The sequence below is a fragment of the Spea bombifrons genome, chromosome 13 (assembly GCF_027358695.1).
Source record: "Spea bombifrons isolate aSpeBom1 chromosome 13, aSpeBom1.2.pri, whole genome shotgun sequence".
Lineage (NCBI taxonomy): Eukaryota > Metazoa > Chordata > Amphibia > Anura > Pelobatidae > Spea > Spea bombifrons.
In genome coordinates, this window is record NC_071099.1 from 14,855,948 (window position 1) to 14,874,342 (window position 18,395).

Sequence of the window (18,395 nt, forward strand, 5' to 3'; positions counted from 1 at the left end):
TTATTATAAAAATATCCCTTTTTTGGTTTTAAATGTATCAAAAATCTCTATTATAATTAATAATAATAATTCGATATTCTGTCTTGGTTGATGGGGATGGAAGGCCGCGTTGAAGACATGAGTGGGCAGAGTTGCAGGGTGCCTGTCTGAAAACTTTTTGAGTTTGTCGTGGAGGCCAAGTCCGGGTTGATCATCTGGCACGCTGGGCAAGTACCCGATGGGCCGCTGTCCGACGTCACATTATCCAGCCATCGGCCACACTTGTGACATTTGGCAGCCGCAAGCCTTAAAGTGCCAGCGTCTTCTTGTGATCCCCAGTCCAGCCCTGCTCCATGTATAATGGCGGATTACCAGGACTCTTGGGCAATATTTTCTTTTTCGGTGGAAAGGGGTGGTTTTGTCTCTGCTCATATAATCTACCCGCTTACTGCCCCCGTTGTGCAATACGGGCAAGTGACACTCCCATGTGTGGCCAGTCCCACATCTGTGTTGGCGTTCAGGGCCACCTCAGGAGTAAAATCAGAACTGCGCTCTTCATTGGTGAGGCTGCATGAGAGATCGGAGCGTCCCTTTAAATACAACGCAATTCCCATAAATGACCAGCAGGGGGCACCAAACACAAGCAATCTACAAGCCCACTTTCTATCATTTAAAGAGAAATTTAAATAGGGCATTTATTATTATTATTATTATTATTATTATTATTATTATTATTATTATTTATTATTATTGTAGTTTGTCACACTGCTGGCATTTCGAGTAACATTATTTGACGCTGACTATTTTTTGCAGGGATAGCCTGGAGAACTACAACTCCCATGATCTTCAGCCAGGAGGGGTGAGATGGTACATTGGATCGTTAAAAATGGAGTATTCAATAAAAAACAAAAATTTCATATACGGCAGTCCTGGAATCATTTCCGGTTTCATCTGGGATTTGACTCTCCTGTTGCAAAAAAGCTAATGAGGGGCATGTGTTATAGGGGGAGTGGCCAGAGGTGTGGCTAGGGGAGGGGCTTTACTGGGACTTTATATGCCACTTTGTGACCTATTGATGGCTATTTTTTGTAAGGCGATGATAGCTAATTGGGGCTTTTATGGCTGTAGAACCCTGCGATACCCTTGTACCCATCACACATTCTGACCTCCTAGAAAAGAGGGGTATCAGGGGTGGAAGGCAGGGATTTGGATAAAAAGAGGGACTGGCCCTCCTAAACAAGGACACTCGGGATGTATTTTATATTGTTTACTGAAACAGAAAAAACGCATGAAATCAATGGGGTTTATTCACTAAAAGGAGGGAGAATTGTGGTTTCAACTCTCTCGCCTCCCTATTCATTACTGACTCTGGCAAGAAGGGCTGAGCTGGCCCTGTATAATGTATAACTCAATGAGCGAGGAGGCTTTGGAGAAATCGCACTGATTTCACTTTATATTAAAGCTCTTCCTGCAGCAGAAGGTGGCTGGCGTTAGATCTTCCTAATGGATAGCGAAACCGCAGCTCTCCTGCAAACCCTCCGTTTAGTGAATAGACCCCTCTGTCTGCATCCGGGAAAGCTTTAATTAATAATCAATGATGAAGCTGACCATCGGCGGTTTACCGGCGACACGTACAGAAGACCGGCTTAAGTGTTGGGGTGCGTTTTTGGTCTACGAGCCCCGCTTTCTCCCCTTGGTTCAGGACGTGATGGAGCCGAGAAAGGATGAAGCATTGATGGATGAATGCCTGTGTGTGATGACGGCGTCTGTCTTCTCTCTGACCCGGGCGATGTGACAGATCTGCTCTGGCGTCTGTTAACCGTCCTTCCAGCGTCGCTACGGATCACGTCGTAAATCTGGGGCGAGATCTGTTCCTGTATGCTGGAGAGGGGCAGCCTGGGGTAAACCCGCTATGGGAATCATAACTTGTTGCAGGGAGTGCTTCTGTTTCATAATATAACATTATTAGGCCAATCTTTGGGGCAATATCCTGCGAAAGGGTCTGATTACCTGGGGCAGTTAAAGAATGCACCATCCGAAGACAAATGGCCCTGGGGCGACTCTCACCGTTGGTTAAAGGGACACTGCGGGCATCGTATGCACCTGAATGTGTGGTCCCTTTAAATTGTTGTGGTTTTGCCCCTGAATATATTTGCCCCTTTTATTGCCCCCAATCCTGATGCAGAGGAGATGTGTTTGAGACAGTGAGTAGTATACTTGCCACCAGTCGGCTCTAGCGCCAGCCTGACGAGGGCATTTCTTGTTCATCTTTATTTAACCAAGGCTGTATCTCCCAACTGTCCCTCTTTAGAAGGTACAGTCCCTCTTTGGGACCCAAATCCAGTCCCTTTTTTCCCTCTGTCCCTGTTTTCTGGGTATGAGGGTTCTACAGCTCTAAAAGCCCCAATAATGTGTATTTTAAGCTGCTTAAAGAATATAACGGGTCACAAAGTCATCTAAAATATATAAAGCAGTCCCAAAATATTACATTTTCCTGTTTGTTTAAATAAAAAATGTTGATTATTCACATAGATTTTTTTTTACTCTTTATGCGATATTTAGCGGTGTGGAGCGTACAGCAGAGAAATTACTGAAAGGCTTTTACACAGGTGTTCAGCTTAGACAACATGTCTACTGAACGCTGTCCCCAAGAGCTTGCAATCTAACCATTTGTTTGAAGCAGCTTTCCAGGGTATAACGGGTGAGCCATGAAAAGCAAAGAAGTAGAACCCTTAATTGACATGATCGAGCGGCCGCACTTACTTCCCTGGTCCTCAAGAGGTTAAAGTAATTTATTACGCCTTTTTTTCCCCAATTCTTCCATAATTACTTTTGAAAATAACATTTAAATAACTTTCAACGTGTAAAGCCCTACAAATGGCTGCGAACTCTAATCTTCCTAGCCAAGAGGAATCCCACTAATAATGACTTAGGAAATATAAGCCCCCCCCCACCCCCCAGATCAGATTGTCTGAGACCACCTTGCCATGATTGACTGGTGCGGGCGTAACATTATATTCATAAATTACATGAAGGGGTTAAGGGATTGCGGTCCGTGCAAAGCAACAGATCCCTGACCAATAATAATCATTATTCGTGCCATGGTGGCTGTTTGGCAGTGAAAGGGTTCTCTCCGGAGCAGAAGAAATTCTTTAAAAAAAAAAAAAAAATGTGGGGGGGGGTCAGTGGGGTATATTTTTGGGTGTTAAAAGCCTGTTTGTGATTAGAATGGGGAATGCATTGTGTAAAATCCTAGTAAACAGAGATGGGGAGGAAAAAATCCCCCCCCCTTAGTACCCCCCCACCAGAAGGAGAGCGATGCTCAGATGTTTGCAGATTAATAGCAGAGGGCTCCTCGGCACAGCCACCGACTCTACATGTCCTTTCAATTAGCTCCACTTTCCCAGTCGGCTTGCCAGAGCGAGGGGGTAGTAGAGGCGGGGAGGGGGGATTGGTGGGGGGTAGTTTAGCATTTTGCTCAAATAGAAGGTTTTTTTTTTTTCTTTTTTTTGAGCTCACAAAAGTTTTTGGAAAGCTGCTGAAGTTTGGCGATTTCTCCCCCCCCCCCCCCCCGCTGTACATTTCAGAGAAAGTCTGCCTGTTCCGCTGTGTGCTGCGCTGGCTTGGCGATAAGAGGCGCTTATCTGCACCCTCCATGCATGGCACCTCGCAATAAACATCGCTCCGGGGGCAAGCGGCGGCAGGCAGAGCCGCTCGTGCAGGGACGCTCGCTATAAGGTAAGCGATCTATACCTACCCTGCTTCCCTTACATACGTAACGCGAGGGATTGGGGGTCTGCATGGCTGCATCGATGCCGGGTGGGATAAGGAGCTAGATCGTGAGTTCTGCAGACTACAACTCCCATCATGCTGAACATTTTGGGGGGCACATTCTCCAGTACCGGGGTATCAGGGGCGGGCAGCAACCTTCTTTGTAAAGAACATTTGGCTAAATGCCCCATAAGCCTTGGTGTCCGGGTACAGAGACTCTTTTTTTGCCCCTGTGGGGTACCAAGGATCCCATGTGCCTATAGGGACTTCTTGATTGTTTTTGATAATCCCTAGTTTCATAGACAAGTCCTTCCATCCCCCTGCTTTGCGAAATATCCTGAGCCTGATGGGAATTGTAGTCCGCAAGAACGCGGTGTCCTCGCCTTATGACCCTGCTGTCTTCTTTAATGGCTGTTAATGAAAGAAAGTTCTTTTTCTAACCAAAACCCTTTAACTCTTTATAACCGCAAAGCACTAAGCGTTATACAGGTTCAGGTGCAATTACTAAACCGGCAGTCAAATGGTTAATCGGCGCATATCCAAAGCATTAAAGCAGTTATTGACTCGCTGATCTGTCATGCTTTCCTCGCGGAGGGTGACATTGTATTGGGAGAATTGTTATTGAATGTTCCGTGATGTATATAACACATATATGTATTATTTTTAAACAATGTTGATATATTTAAAGAAAATAACGCATTTCTGTGACGATGCCGGACGGCGTGCCGTTCCCTTAAATTAAGTATTAATGACACTTTATAGTACTTTAAGCAAATCATTTTATTAAAAATATCACGTAAAACCTCTTATAAGAAGCCAGTTTCTATGGCAACAATCAATCGGCGTCTACATTTCGGTCACATGATTAACTATTTCTGGGAGGGCTTTGGATGTTCAGCAGTGCTAGGAATGATGTTCTCAAAGGGTTAAGTTCCGTGGAGTAGGTGGAACAGCAGGATGATTTTGGGCACCATGGGGGCAATTTGCCTCTTGGCCCTGGATAGCATAACCTATTAACCCTATAATAGCCAGGAAAACTAGGATACAGACATATGGAACCGTACCAGTGTCCGCGGTGATGTTATTTCAAAGTCATTACCCCCCCCAACACCTTCAGCTATACATTGGATGGCAAAGTAGCTTGTGATCGAGGCTACGGCTTTCCCTAAGGCCACCATCATAAAGAGGCACTGGGACTTTTAGCGGAAATCCAAGACAGTTGGCGAGAAAAGGAGACATTATATTGATTGTAAGCTCTTGGGGTCAGATACTCCCTTTTGCTCTGTTCCAGTCTGTTGAAACTGGTTCTGGAAGCAGGTACTTGTATACCGTGTCTGGCCGCTGTCCACGTTTTGACACTTCATAATAACGCAATAATGGCAGTGTGTGAATTCACTGGGGACGGATGATCTTTAGCTCACGTTTCCTTCCTGACTCCAATAAACCTGAATGCAGGAATAGATGTTCCCTGGCTGCGTAGTTTTGGTCTTCGCAGGTAGGGGGCGCTGTAGGTTATGGAGATGGTTGCTTGTTCATATGAAAGAGTCAACACTCCTGAGGATAAACCATTACAATGTCCGAGAGTTGGATAGTCCCTCTCTCAGTGACCTGGAAAACCCTTGTGGGATGCTCGGTGGGGCTTATTCACTAAAAGGCGAGACGAAGATCTGGTACGGCAAGTAAAAAAAAAATATAATCTTCCCATCTAACGATGTGTTCTGAAGGGCAAACCCGAGGATGCTCCAGAAGAGAAGGGTCATGCTTAATCTCTAAGAAATATTGGGTATAGATAGATGAGATTCTTCCAATCACTTACAAACAATCATTTAGTGGACAAGACCCCAAATAATTATTTCATTTAATGGAGAATGTGTGATGCCCCCCCCCCCTGCATGTTGCGGCTACGATCATATATAGTATGGAACAATCCCGCCTTGGCAGTAAACGCGTTGGAAAACCAACAGTGTTCCTTTTATGTCCTGGAAACAATGTATCTTCTGGATTTTGACGGCATCTGTTACATCCTGTTCCTTATTTATTTTTTTATTTATTTTTACTTTTTTTTTATTTTATTAATCTTTCCCAAGGAATCTTGCCATGGGGAACGTTTTATTATTTCTCTGCATAGAGCCGGTCCTTGACCCAGACGCAGCTGCATCATCGTTAAGCTCCATCCAGTCAGAGTTCCTAGGTATCTCTGGTCGGGTGGCACGCGATTGTTGGTTATATGTGGATATGGTGGGGTTTTGGCATTAAAACCATGTGTAATAGCGTTATTTATATACAAATATTCATATATGTCATTGTATCACTATTGTTATCATATCAACTTAACAATGTAGGGTTTGTGAAGCTATGTTGGGTCCCACAGACCTCACCAAAGTCATCTTTGCCCGATTCCATGTTTGTCGTACGATCTAGTGGCGCACCTTCTCAGTAGAAGTGTGGTAATGCTGCCACTTCTCTTAAATCTTTACAGCTCTCTATGCTATATGAAGCTAGTGAGCAGGGCCCACTTTACCTAGTGTGTACCATGGGCAAAGGCTCTACCCTATGCCTGACCCAGGGCATCGCCTCCAGCCACCCCCTCTGTGGCTGCCATCTTTATTGTGGAGCGCTGGAATATTTTGGTCTTCACAGGTAGGAGGCGCTGTAGGTTACTGAGAGGTTTGTACATATGGAAAGGGTCAATACTCCTGAGGATAAGCCCGCTCTGGAGGAGGTCCTCTGTCCTAGCTGGTCATGCGAAGAACAGCAAAGGAGCTTAATATATTTAGAGTGACTGCTGGCAGACCTGATTTAATGGATAGCGGACTTGCCAATATCTTCTGGCAAGCATCGGTGTTTGTCGATATCTGCCAGTTTTGTTTATAAAAATTGTTGCCAATTTTTTTTTTCCTTTCTTTTCTTGTATAACATTGGTAGTCCATATTCCAGATGTACAAAGAAACGTTCTTCATCCAGAAGTAACGTGTGGCCTCACTTTTGTCACTTGGCAGCTGCCGGACCCGTCATGCCCAGCCCGACCCTGGCTATCATATAGAGAAGGCCTTGCTTCCCCAATGCCAGAGGGCGCCATAGTGAAACTATAGGTGATGACCTCCAGTAGAACTTCATGCAACTCTTTGTGATCCTCATAAAAAGGTCTACCAGGCACAACGCAGTCCCCAGCTCTTTGTGATTTAGGAAGCAGCAGCATCGGAGAGGTTTTAGCTGTAGCATCAAAAAAACCCCCCAGAAACGGTAAAAAACCCAAATAATACTTCAAATAAAATCATTCTTTCTGACAACACACACAAACAGGAGAGCCTTCTGGTCCTTCTTCTTCTCCTTCTCATATTTCCACCCAACACTCATATATTATTATTTATAAGATGAGCTGCAATGTGTTTACTTGAAAAGACATCTTGGGTTTACGTAAGGATTTAGAACATTCCACTCGAGGCACAGATTACTTGTTAAATTTTGTAAACCAAGTTAATTTGGAAGCTTCGGCCAAGTTTGTTGTCTGCGTTACGTTATTTAGGGAAGTTTTTGCCTAAACAAATATGGTTTCCTAACACGGTGTCTGAAATGATGACTTTTTGTGGACCCCCCGACAAACACAGGAGGAATGTTATTTATTTGTATGAAGCTGTGTTGTTTAAATTAAATTTTAGGCTGTGATTTCTGCTTTTTTTTTTGTGTTGATTAGTTTTGTATACTTCTAGAGTTGTTTTTTTTTTGGGGGGGTCTTCTGCTCCTCGCATCTGCTATTTCACTTCCATGTGTAAATAAATCCTAATTCGTTCAATACATAGAGAAAAGGCTGGTTAATGTTTGTGGATCTGGTTGATAGGAACCCCAAAACGCAGATCCCTTCGAAGGAATCTACTCCATTCGTGGGCTTAATGGATTAAATGACCGTTTCTGGGTTCATAATGAAAGGTCATAGAGTTTGCTCCTCAGAGGTCCAAAGACCAAATCTGACCTTTGAGGGGTTTTGTTATGTTGAAAAGGAATGCAGTTACGTATATTCAAGGTTCTTTTTTTATTTATTTGGCAAATTTATTTAATAAACATTTTTTTTCCTACAAGTTTGAAAGTATGCTAACAATTTTCAGAGGTCCTTGGCTAATCTGGGTCTATAATAGCCAAGAAGATGAATTTGAACCCCTTGTTTTTCATTATGTTCTCATGGAACTTTTCAGAATATTGAACGAACGAACAAACTAACAATAGGGAAGGAGAAGTGCAGAGCATGCTCAATATAGGGGCAAATATAAGACTATGGTGATGGTCAATACCTGATGTCCATTGGCCTTGGACGCTGTGGTTGCCCAAGTTCTGATGTGCACCATTAAGAAGAAAAAGACAGTTGTCTGTTTACTAAAGAGGAGAGTTTCAATTTAAACTTCTCTATACATGAGCGTAATCGCCTAGCTTGTCCTGAATAATGTATAATTAAATCATAGTGGGGCTCCAAAAGGTTAACTTAATCTTACTACGCGTTATCTGGGGCCAACCAACCTTTTCTATTTCAGGAGAAGCTCATTGATATTGGCCCTTCATAATACCCAATACTGGTTCCTTTATGAAATATATTTATATATATATAATTTATTTTATTATTATTTTTTTACATATGTAGCTGTTCTTTCTTCACTTTCCTAAGTAGCTCAAGCTTTTATCAAGCTCGTTGCCTAGCGGAATTTCCCCAGAATATAAACTGATACAGAAAATAGCTTAGAGTAAGTTGGTGGTATGGCGAGAGCAAGTTAAAATCTGATATTAAAATGAACCCCACACCCTGTGCTGCTACAAAAAGTATGAAACCCATCAAGGACAAAATTGTGGATCCGGGACCACCCTACGAGGCCCACATTTAACAAGGAGAGCATGCTTTTTTCACTCAACTTTACAGTTTGTTGCTTCTTAAAGCTTAATAATTAAGTGATTTATATTTCCACCAGCGATGTTATGGCTTCCAACCAGCAAAATGTGAAATAAAAATGGTTGGGTTATTTTATAGAAGCAGCCATTATTTTACCTATATAACCTATGACGAAGCGCTATCGCTTTCATTTTTTTTACTTAAACGTTCTGGGTGATCTTCCCTGATCACACATACAATTTAAATTTTATTTTTGTAGCACTCTGATTAGAGTGTAAGGCTTATAACACAATCTAGTTTAATTCTTTTTTTTGGTAATTTTATTAAATTTTTTTTTTATATTTTTACAAAAAAAACTTTATGCCTTTAAAAAAAAATAAATAAAAAAAAAAAAAATTCATCATTTGTATTTACTTATGTGGTAGGTTATTATAATAGGGAATTAAATAGTTTATTTATATTTAAAGATAGTTATATACTTTTTGAGTTAGGATATTGCCTAATATGGCTTCTTTTAAAAAAAAAAAATTAAATAAAAAAAAAAAAAGATAAAAAAAATTTGGTTCGACTTAATGTACACCCTACCAGTTGACATCAAAGTTGTCCATTTTCAAACGGTCCCTTCTTTAGCATATAGAATAAACATATTTTATTTTTTTATCACCCAGGGTTTTTGGCATATAGTCCTAGTTTTTTTTTTGGTCGCCGACCCCAATACAACTGAAATAACATCAAAAAAAATAACAAAGCGTCTTGAAGCTATCTGCTTTGCCGATCTTGGCTGCCCTCTGCGCAAACCCTACTCACACTGGTATCTTGGATCCATTTGATTTTGGTCGTTGAATGTTGTTGGAGTAGCTAGAATCTCGCCGCGGCTGCTTACGCCCCGTCTTTGACGCAGGCACCACGGTAAACGTTGAAATGCTTGTTGACAGTTTTGAGAACTTTTTCATCGTGGTATCAAGCATGCGAAGTGGCCGTTTGTCACAGCGACAAGTTGTTTAGTGAAATCGCTCTTTGATCTTTCTGTTGTAATTGTTGGGACGTTGGCGGATTCTCAAGGCAGCCATGATATTAGACTGCATTATAGGCTAAGGGAAAATATTTATTATTACTATTATTATTATTATTATTATTTATTATTATTGTTTTTAAGCAGTCCGTCTTATCTAAAGAAAATTGTCGTATATTACGAAATGTGCGATTTTAAAAAGTGTGGTATGTCTAAAAATGAACGGTCCTTTATTATTATTTTTTATTTTTTTTTTAGAAATAAGTTTAATGTACTTGTTTTGTTAACTATTTGTTGTTCTGTTAAAAGCACAACCATGTATTTCAGCGCCGTGTGTTTAAAACCAATTCTTTACATTTTATGACCTGGCTGTTGGTGGTCACATCGCTTGTAATAATAATCAAACTAGGACAATAGGAAATCTGAGAGCGCTGGTGGGTCAGGGGTCCAGAGCCCTCTTGACTTCATGATGAATCCTTGGGATGGGGGTGAGAGATTTGGCCCTGCTTAGGTAAAGGATAGGCTGTAGGATGATGATTTGGCTCAGACTGGGAGAGACAACCTCTCTGATGCCTGAAATGTATGCCAAAGTTTTAAGAAGCAACGACCTATGACGTGTACTCGCTTAGTCCAAATTAGGTCAACTAAGTCTTCTTCTCCATTTACTTGGATGTCTGGTCTACTCTTTATTTTCAAATCTACAACTACCTCTTCCCGTTTTTCCGGACCGATATTTCTTAGTCTCTTTTTAGTCTTACTCGGCATATTGGACATTGCATAGTAGGAGAGAATGATAATGTTAGGGTTAGGGAGAATGACGGTGTTAAGGTAGGAAATGACAATAATGTTGAAGAGCTTGGTGTCGGAGTAGGAGAGAATTCTAAAGTCTGGGTAAGAGAGAATGATGATGAAAGAGCATGAGAGATTGTTAAGGCCAAGTTAGGAGGGAATGATAAGGTCAGGGCAGGAGAGAATAAGGTCAGGGCAGGTGAGAGATTAGGTTAGCTTCTATTGCAACTGTAAACGTTTTGACACATAATTCCTGGATACACATGCAAGTTTGGAGAACCTTTGCTCAGCCAAAGCTAATAAGGATCCTACAAGGAGGAACATTTCTGGAAAGCTTCTACATTACAGACATTTAAGCCATCGAGTTAATCGTGGACAGATCGGGGAGATGCCTACCATCTTTTTCCTATAAACTCGCATTAAATGTTCCTTTTGTGAGTTTGTTTGTGAGAACAATGATGATCATTCAGTAACAGTCGCATCCGTGTGTTTATTAAAGGCATTGTTACAAAAATCAGAAAAATATGTCTGGGATATTCCAAAGTACGGTTAGAAAAGCAAAGTTTTTTTATTTTTTTTTATTTTTTTTTGTTAATGTTTCTTTTTCCATAAGATCCCAATTGATGTGGTTTTCTCCTTCCTGCACACGGTCCAAAATAATTACGCTGCACTAACTAACAATAATAATGCCAAACATTTTCCATCGCGTCCGACCGCCGCTCGTTTCCACGCATTACCTTTACGAGTCGCATATTGTAGTTTTATTGGCATCTTGTCAATAGAACGCAGAGTATCCGAACTTTTTTTAATGGATTTGGCAGATGGTACGAGTCTATACAAGACGCCATTAAAAGTGTCGGAGAGAAAAAGGGGGTGTGGGGGGGGTAGACTTTTTTTTTCTTTAAACTGGCAAAGCAGTCGAGGGTTTAAAGCTCCAAAAAACCTGTATTTAAGCATAAAATCTTGAACCTAATCCAATGGCTTAGGTTGATTTGTGAAGTTTTATAGAACGTGTAATGTATAGGCAGGTAGTGTTACAAACGTACATGAACATAATACTCGCGTTATGGATGGTGGTAAATTCCGGCAAAATATTATTGTAGGACTACCGTGGGCAAGTGGATTTCTGGATTAATCTTTTAAGCCGGTCTACGGGAATCCACACAAGGGATGATTCAAAGGGAAACTGTAGCCCAAAAACCCAAAGGAGCGGTGAAACTCGATTATGGAGAACATTTGAAAGTAATGATAATGGGTGTTTTACGTTTCTTTCGATAAAAGGGCACACCAATATGTATGTTAACCCCTTAATGACACCCCGTACATGTACGGGCTCAAAATTCATTGTTTTCAATGGGTTTAGGGACCGCCCATTTTCCTTAAGGGGTTAAAGTACTTCTTTGTGAGTATTTTAACGTGCGTTCCTTAACTTGTTGGATAAAAACTAAACTAAATAAAGAAATGACTTGGTTTTTAGGAACTGCTGACTGTTGGTGAGTATATGTAAAGGGGCATGCTGAGGCTAGTGCCACGGGGGGGGGGGCATGGTACCCAGACAACCTGATAAGGTGGTGCCCAGCAGGGTCTCGAGACACATGGATGGGTGTTAGTGTGTTTGCATGTTAGTCTACGCATGTTGGGGGGCCTAAAAATGTCTCACCCCTCGGTATATGTTGTGGGTACAGGCAGCGGGCCTAGAAGAAAAATGATGTTGTGAAATTAACCAGGCTTTAGTTGTTTAGGTCATTATTTACGATCGTTTGAGCCGAATGCCTTTTACAGTCCAATGAGAAAAATATGAGGCTTCAGGAGGCGGCCATTTTGTTTTCTGGGCTGCCAACTTCTTCGGCCTGTAAAGTGATTTATAAACCAGGAATTCAATTATTCAATTTTACAAGCAAAGCCAGTGTCTCATAAAAAGATATCACAGGTTTGATTGTAAAAGCACTCAAACTAGCCCGTATTTAATCAGTTAAAGCCGCTGTATGAATATCCCCAGGAACCTGTTTTTATTAGATCTATTGCCATATCTTGCAATGTATTTTAAAAAAATAATTTATTTGCTAACGAGGTATGGTGATTTTCAGTGTTCCCTAATATGACGCACCCCGCGCAAATCTATTTTATTCACAGGATTGGCCATTTCTAGACTTCTAAATCCAAGTGAGGTCGCTTGGCTCACCCCTCCTCCAAAATGTTGTAACTTATTTAACTTAAAAAAACAGCTTTAAGTGTAATGAAGGTTCTGGCCGGAGGTTAGAAAAATGTTGAGGGTCATGCTGTTAAAAAAGGAAAACAATAGACTATCTGACTCATCTGCAGGGAGCACAACGTCGTCAAGACTTTGCAGGGAACCTTATTTGATGGCAAAAACAGCAATTTTGGAACAAGATTATTGATCAAAGTTCTAACATTAATCAAACGTTATCCAGCGAGTAAAAATTATACCTGGTTTCTACCAGTTTAAAGGTGTAGGAAACGCACCATTGCGAGCGGTCTTCTTGTAGGCCATGACAAAATTGCCCACCACGAAAGGTAGAATGGTATAAGGCTGTAGGCATTTACCTCATCAATTACTTATAACCAGACCTGGAAGCTCTCTCCGGGTTTGACCAAGAGTCTCCAGGTGAAGCACGGATTCCCCGAGTCTCCAGGTCCCTCTCCTCCTTCTCTCATGTAAAGCTCTCCAGGGAGCGGGAGCTTCAGGTAGCCTGCTCCAGCAAGTTCCCAGGTATTATATACAGAGGTGTGTTTACCTTCGGCCTCTTCCCTGCATTAAAAGGCTCGCCGTGCCTTTACGACTCGGAACATGGGGATATAACATTGTTTCTTGGCTCTCCATGTCGTAACGGCACCCGGCACCTTCTAACGCCGTCTATGGGGACTGCGCTGAGCCGGCAAAACCTCCATAACGTCCCATTCAGCAGCAGGACACTGAAGGGGGTCTGCTGATTTGCAGAAGGGGGGAGCGATGCCTGGTCCCCCTAGGCTAGGATACATCGCTGTGTATATACGTTAATACTTCATTAATAGAACTTCAACAATGATGGCCACTGATAACGTACTAAGCAAACCCGGACCCGACTCTCCCGGACTGGCATGTGACAAAAGGCTTTGGGGGAGTTTCTGCTTCATTTTAATTGCCTAGAAAGCCATTTTCTCGATGCATTTCATCCATAACTGACATAACATCGCATTTTTCCTCCCCTAAAGCAATCGCGGCTATGCTAAAATGTTTGTATTTTTAATAGGTCCTAAGGAATGCGTAGAGGGGGGAAACGGGACATCTGCTTTGGATAAAATGCTAATTTGCTGTAACGTTATGAAATGCCATCACGCTGCACTTTGACATATCCGTGTAGAGTTTAAAACAACGCCAATCTTTTAACGTCTTTGCCCAGGGGCGCTGGCGCTAATGACGTGGGTGGGATTAACAAAAGCTATCGTTATCCGAGGGGATCCGGTCATTTTTTAGGGGTGCAGAAAATGGCTATTTTTGGTTTGCCTCAGTCTGTTATTTTTAGGTTCCAAGAAACGAGAAAAGCTGACGTAGTTCTTACCCGTTCCTTCTCTTCCTAGTCGATATTGCGAGCGCGGCCCCCTTTACCCAATGTTCTTCATAAAAGGTCACTTCTGGGTTTGTCAGACCCTTCGAATATATGGACTGTAAAATGCGCTGGGGAATCGGGCACTTTATAAATTAAAAAAAAGATGTCATTTTGGGGATAGAACTGAGGAGAGAACTCTTCTAGTAGTTTCTTGGACATGCGTAGAACTCCCAACATTCCTCCGCTGGCTGCTTTCAACACTAAATGCAGTCGATACTGTGTACAATATAGCAGTAGTAAGCCAAGGGCGGTCTTGGTGGATTTTTTAATTTAGAATTTAGATAAAAAATCATCTGATTTTGATGCATTTGATAAGCAGCTCACAGCTCCAACAGACCAAGACCTCGCCGACCTCCGTCAAAGGCTCCGTTCCACATCTCAACTTGACTCAACATATCTCCATGAAGGTTCTTCCCACGTTCTCTACATTGGGACTGCTTTGACTAAATTGGGGCCAAAATTAAACCCATCAAAGCTTGCATTTAAAAAAAAAAAATCATCATGAGCTTACAGTTACAGTGATGGCAGCTAGAAAGACAAAAGACTTATACAAACTCTGTATTTGAGGGTTTCAGAATTCCTTTTCCCTATGAGATGAAGTTGGACTCCAGCCTCTTCCGGCTCCCTATGACTCTTCCCCAGACCAACGTAATTTCCATCAAAAACGTAGATTATGGTTTTCCTAATGTGCCCGTATGTGTGGTTAATACCGGACTATGCTGAATATGAAAACTGTAGAGTGTTTAACCAGGAACGAGAGATGTACATCATGGACGAAGTCATACTTGTTGGCTGCCCCTGCGTGGAGTCCAGCAAAGCTGTAAATGGGTTTAGGTTCTGGAGCCGGCTGTGGTTTTTACTCGGCTTGTGTACATTCGTAACGTTTGCGTATGCTAATCTGTGTTTGCAAACTTCCTTCAATTAATGTCTTGTGACAACCTTTTGAAGGACAGCCACCAATTTTAGCTACAAAAACAACCCCAATGCCATTTCCTATCTGTCAACACCAGGAAAACGCATCTTGTTGGAGTAAGGTGTTATCTTTCGGGTTCCCACCAGCCTGAAAATATAAGCATGAGTTGACAAAAAACTGAAGTCTTGTTCTAAATCCCTTAATAACCAAAATATTCCTTCCCAGGGGCCCTAGAATATAGTTTTGATGACTTTGTAATGATAACTCTCTGTTGTTACGCGCGCTGCCGCGGCTCCCTCTCCGGCTACCGCCGGCAACCCCACCTCCGTCCCGCATGCGGGTTGCCGACGGGTGACACGCGCTGCCGCTGCACTCACCTTGGCCGCTGGGTCCCCCGACGTCGGTGGTTCCGCCTCCGGTGCTGCCGCGGTGACTCGAGGGGCTCGTGGTTCCTCTTCGTCGGGCGCGCGCACCCGCTCACGCTCGAGGCACGTCGCCACGCGCACACGCCGGGAAACCGGCGGAAGTGCGCCATCTGGTGGTGGTTCCAGATATCGCACCTAATATCAAATTAGGGCGCGACACGCTCTACGGCGCGGCTGATGACGTGAGTGTTACCTTTCCTATTTAAACCCCATTCGTTTGCCTTGTCTTTGCCCGTTCTAAACGTTCTCTAGCGTTGGGTGTGCTATTGTTCTTCTTCTAGTTTGATCTCTGCTTTGTGTACCGAACCCTTGCCTGTTTATACGACCACGATTCTTCTCTGCCTGCCTACGTACCCGGACCTGTTTACCGTTTTGCACCTGATCTACCTGCCCTGACCTCGGATTGTTTTTTGACCTTGCTGCCTGCCGTTGCCCTCGACCTCGGACTGTGTTCTGGACTTTCTTTAGCTGTGCTTACCTGCATTGTTGGATCCCTCGTCTACCTGACCGTAACAGTAGAACGGGCCAACACATGGATCCCGCGGATATGGCACGGCTGCAAGCCCGACAGGATCTCCAAGACCAGCGTCTTGCCGCACAGTCTACACAGCTCCAAACGCTGGAACAAAAGGTCGACGCCATGACCGATCTTCTGCGTTCTCTGACCGCCCTCCCGTCGGTTCATAGGGAGGCCTCCCACGAGGGCATGGGGGCTGTTGCTAGGTTCCCGCTACCCGAGAAGTATTCCGGGGACCCGAAGGAATGTCGCGGTTTCCTCAACCAGTGTATGCTCCACTTCCGAAACCATCCCCAGGCGTTCCAAACATCATCCAAGAGGGTATCATTTATCATATCCCTACTTAAGGGTGATGCATTGCTATGGGCCTCGCCTCTGGTGGAGCAAGAATCCTATCTGCTTGAGGACTGTCCCGCTTTTATGGAAGCCATACGAACTGTTTTTGATGCTCCGTGTCGTAAGGAAACCGCTGAGTCCTCTCTGCTTGACCTCCAGCAAGGCCGTAAAACCTTGGCCCAATACACTGTGGAGTTTCGCACCCTTGCCCATGAGACCAACTGGGAAGAAGGCGCCCTCAAGGCCGCCTACAGAAAAGGGCTCAACGAAAAGATCAAAGACGCCCTAGTGTACCACGACACACCTATGGATCTCGAAGAGTACATCGCCCTCTGTCTCAGGGTGGACAAACGAATCCAGGAAAGGTCATCAGAACACAACAGAGGAAAAAGACCGGGGTCCTACACTCCAGGCCCCACAAGATCTTCTTTGTCTCCTCTTCCGTCCGTTTCCGCTTCAGATGAGCCCATGGAAATAGGAACCGTCCGCAAACTCTCCGAGGCCGAGAAAAGATACAGAAGAATACAAGGACTCTGTCTCTATTGCGGTCAAGCCGATCACCTGTTGCCTACCTGTCCTCTCAGACCGGTAAAAGAGAACGCTTAGGGATCACAGGAGGAAGCTCCCTAAGCGCATGCCGTTTCCCTATTCCTCCCAAAACACGCATGACAGTACCCATAACGCTCTGTTGGGAGAACCACTCCGTGGCCACAAGGGCCTTCCTTGACTCCGGAGCAGCTGGCGTTTTTATGGACCAGCAATGGGCACTGACACATCACATACCACTCCGCACCAAGGAAGCACCCTCTCTGGTGGCTTCTGTCGACGGCTCTCTCTTGGGAACAGGGATCGTCACTCAAGAGTCCGAACCATTGACCCTGCAAGTAGGGGTCACACACCAGGAACGACTCACGTTTGAGTTAATCAAATCACCTCACGCTCCTCTTATCCTGGGATATCCGTGGCTCCGTTACCACAACCCGATCATAGACTGGCAAAGAGACGAGATCTTATCATGGAGTCACCAGTGTCACAACCACTGCATCATACCTTGTCGACGCCTTAATCTCATACTCGAGATCGCTCCTACTGACCCCAGGTCTCTCGTTCCAAGACACTACTGGGACTATTTGGATGTGTTCTCCAAAAAAGACGCGGAGAGACTACCTCCACATCGGGCCTACGATTGCGCCATCAACCTGTTGCCAGGCTCCGATCCACCACGGGGCCGCACCTATCCGCTGTCTGAACCGGAGAACAAGGCTTTAGAACAGTACATCAAAGAAAGTCTGGAAAAAGGCTTCATTCGTCCGTCCTCATCCCCTGCTGGAGCCGGGTTTTTCTTCGTGGCCAAAAAGGAAGGCTCATTGCGGCCATGCATCGACTACCGGGGATTAAATCGCATCACTATAAAAAATCGTTACCCGCTTCCCCTCATCACAGAGATCTATGACCTCCTAAAAGGAGCAAAGATCTTCACCAAGTTGGATCTCAGAGGTGCGTACAATTTAATCCGTGTCAAGTCTGGAGACGAATGGAAGACGGCATTCAACACCAGATTCGGGCATTACGAATACACCGTTATGCCCTTCGGGTTATGTAACGCTCCTGCTATATTTCAGACTTTCGTCAATGACGTTTTCAGGGATATGCTCCTGTCCCACGTCATCGTGTACTTAGACGATATCCTCGTGTACTCTCCTACGCTTGAAACCCATCGACATCATCTGAGGGCCGTGTTACAGAGACTACGGGAGAACGGTCTGTACGCCAAGGCCGAGAAATGCGCCTTTGAGAAAACCAGTCTGCCCTTCCTTGGATATATAGTCTCTTCCGACGGTCTCCATATGGATCCGGCTAAACTTGAGGCTATCACAGCATGGCCTCTCCCTCGTACTCTCAAAGCCATCCAACGATTTCTTGGCTTTGCTAATTACTACCGGCGCTTCATCCGGAATTACTCCGCCATAGCGGCTCCCATCACCGCCATGACTAAAAAGGGGGTTGACCCAACCCTCTGGACTCAAGAAGCCAGAAAGGCATTTGAGAACCTGAAACAAGCCTTCATCTCGGCTCCTGTCCTTCTACGTCCGGACCCTACAAAACAGTATCTCCTGGAAGTCGATGCTTCTGAAACCGGTGCCGGGGCTATATTGTCACAACGCAAAGAAC

At 43.9% G+C, this 18,395-nt stretch overlaps 1 protein-coding gene across 2 annotated transcripts in view; it reads left to right on the plus strand.

Annotated features, from left to right (window-relative positions):
- Positions 1–3,519: 3,519 nt before the first annotated feature.
- Positions 3,520–18,395, plus strand: part of RIPOR3 (RIPOR family member 3) — a 73,251-nt gene continuing 58,375 nt past the window's right edge. The window contains exon 1 of one of the 2 annotated variants that reach the window (XM_053453488.1): positions 3,520–3,717. The gene's annotated coding sequence lies outside the window, so the exon portion shown is untranslated. The remainder of the gene's footprint in view (positions 3,718–18,395) is intronic. The other variant, XM_053453489.1, reaches the window with a different exon arrangement.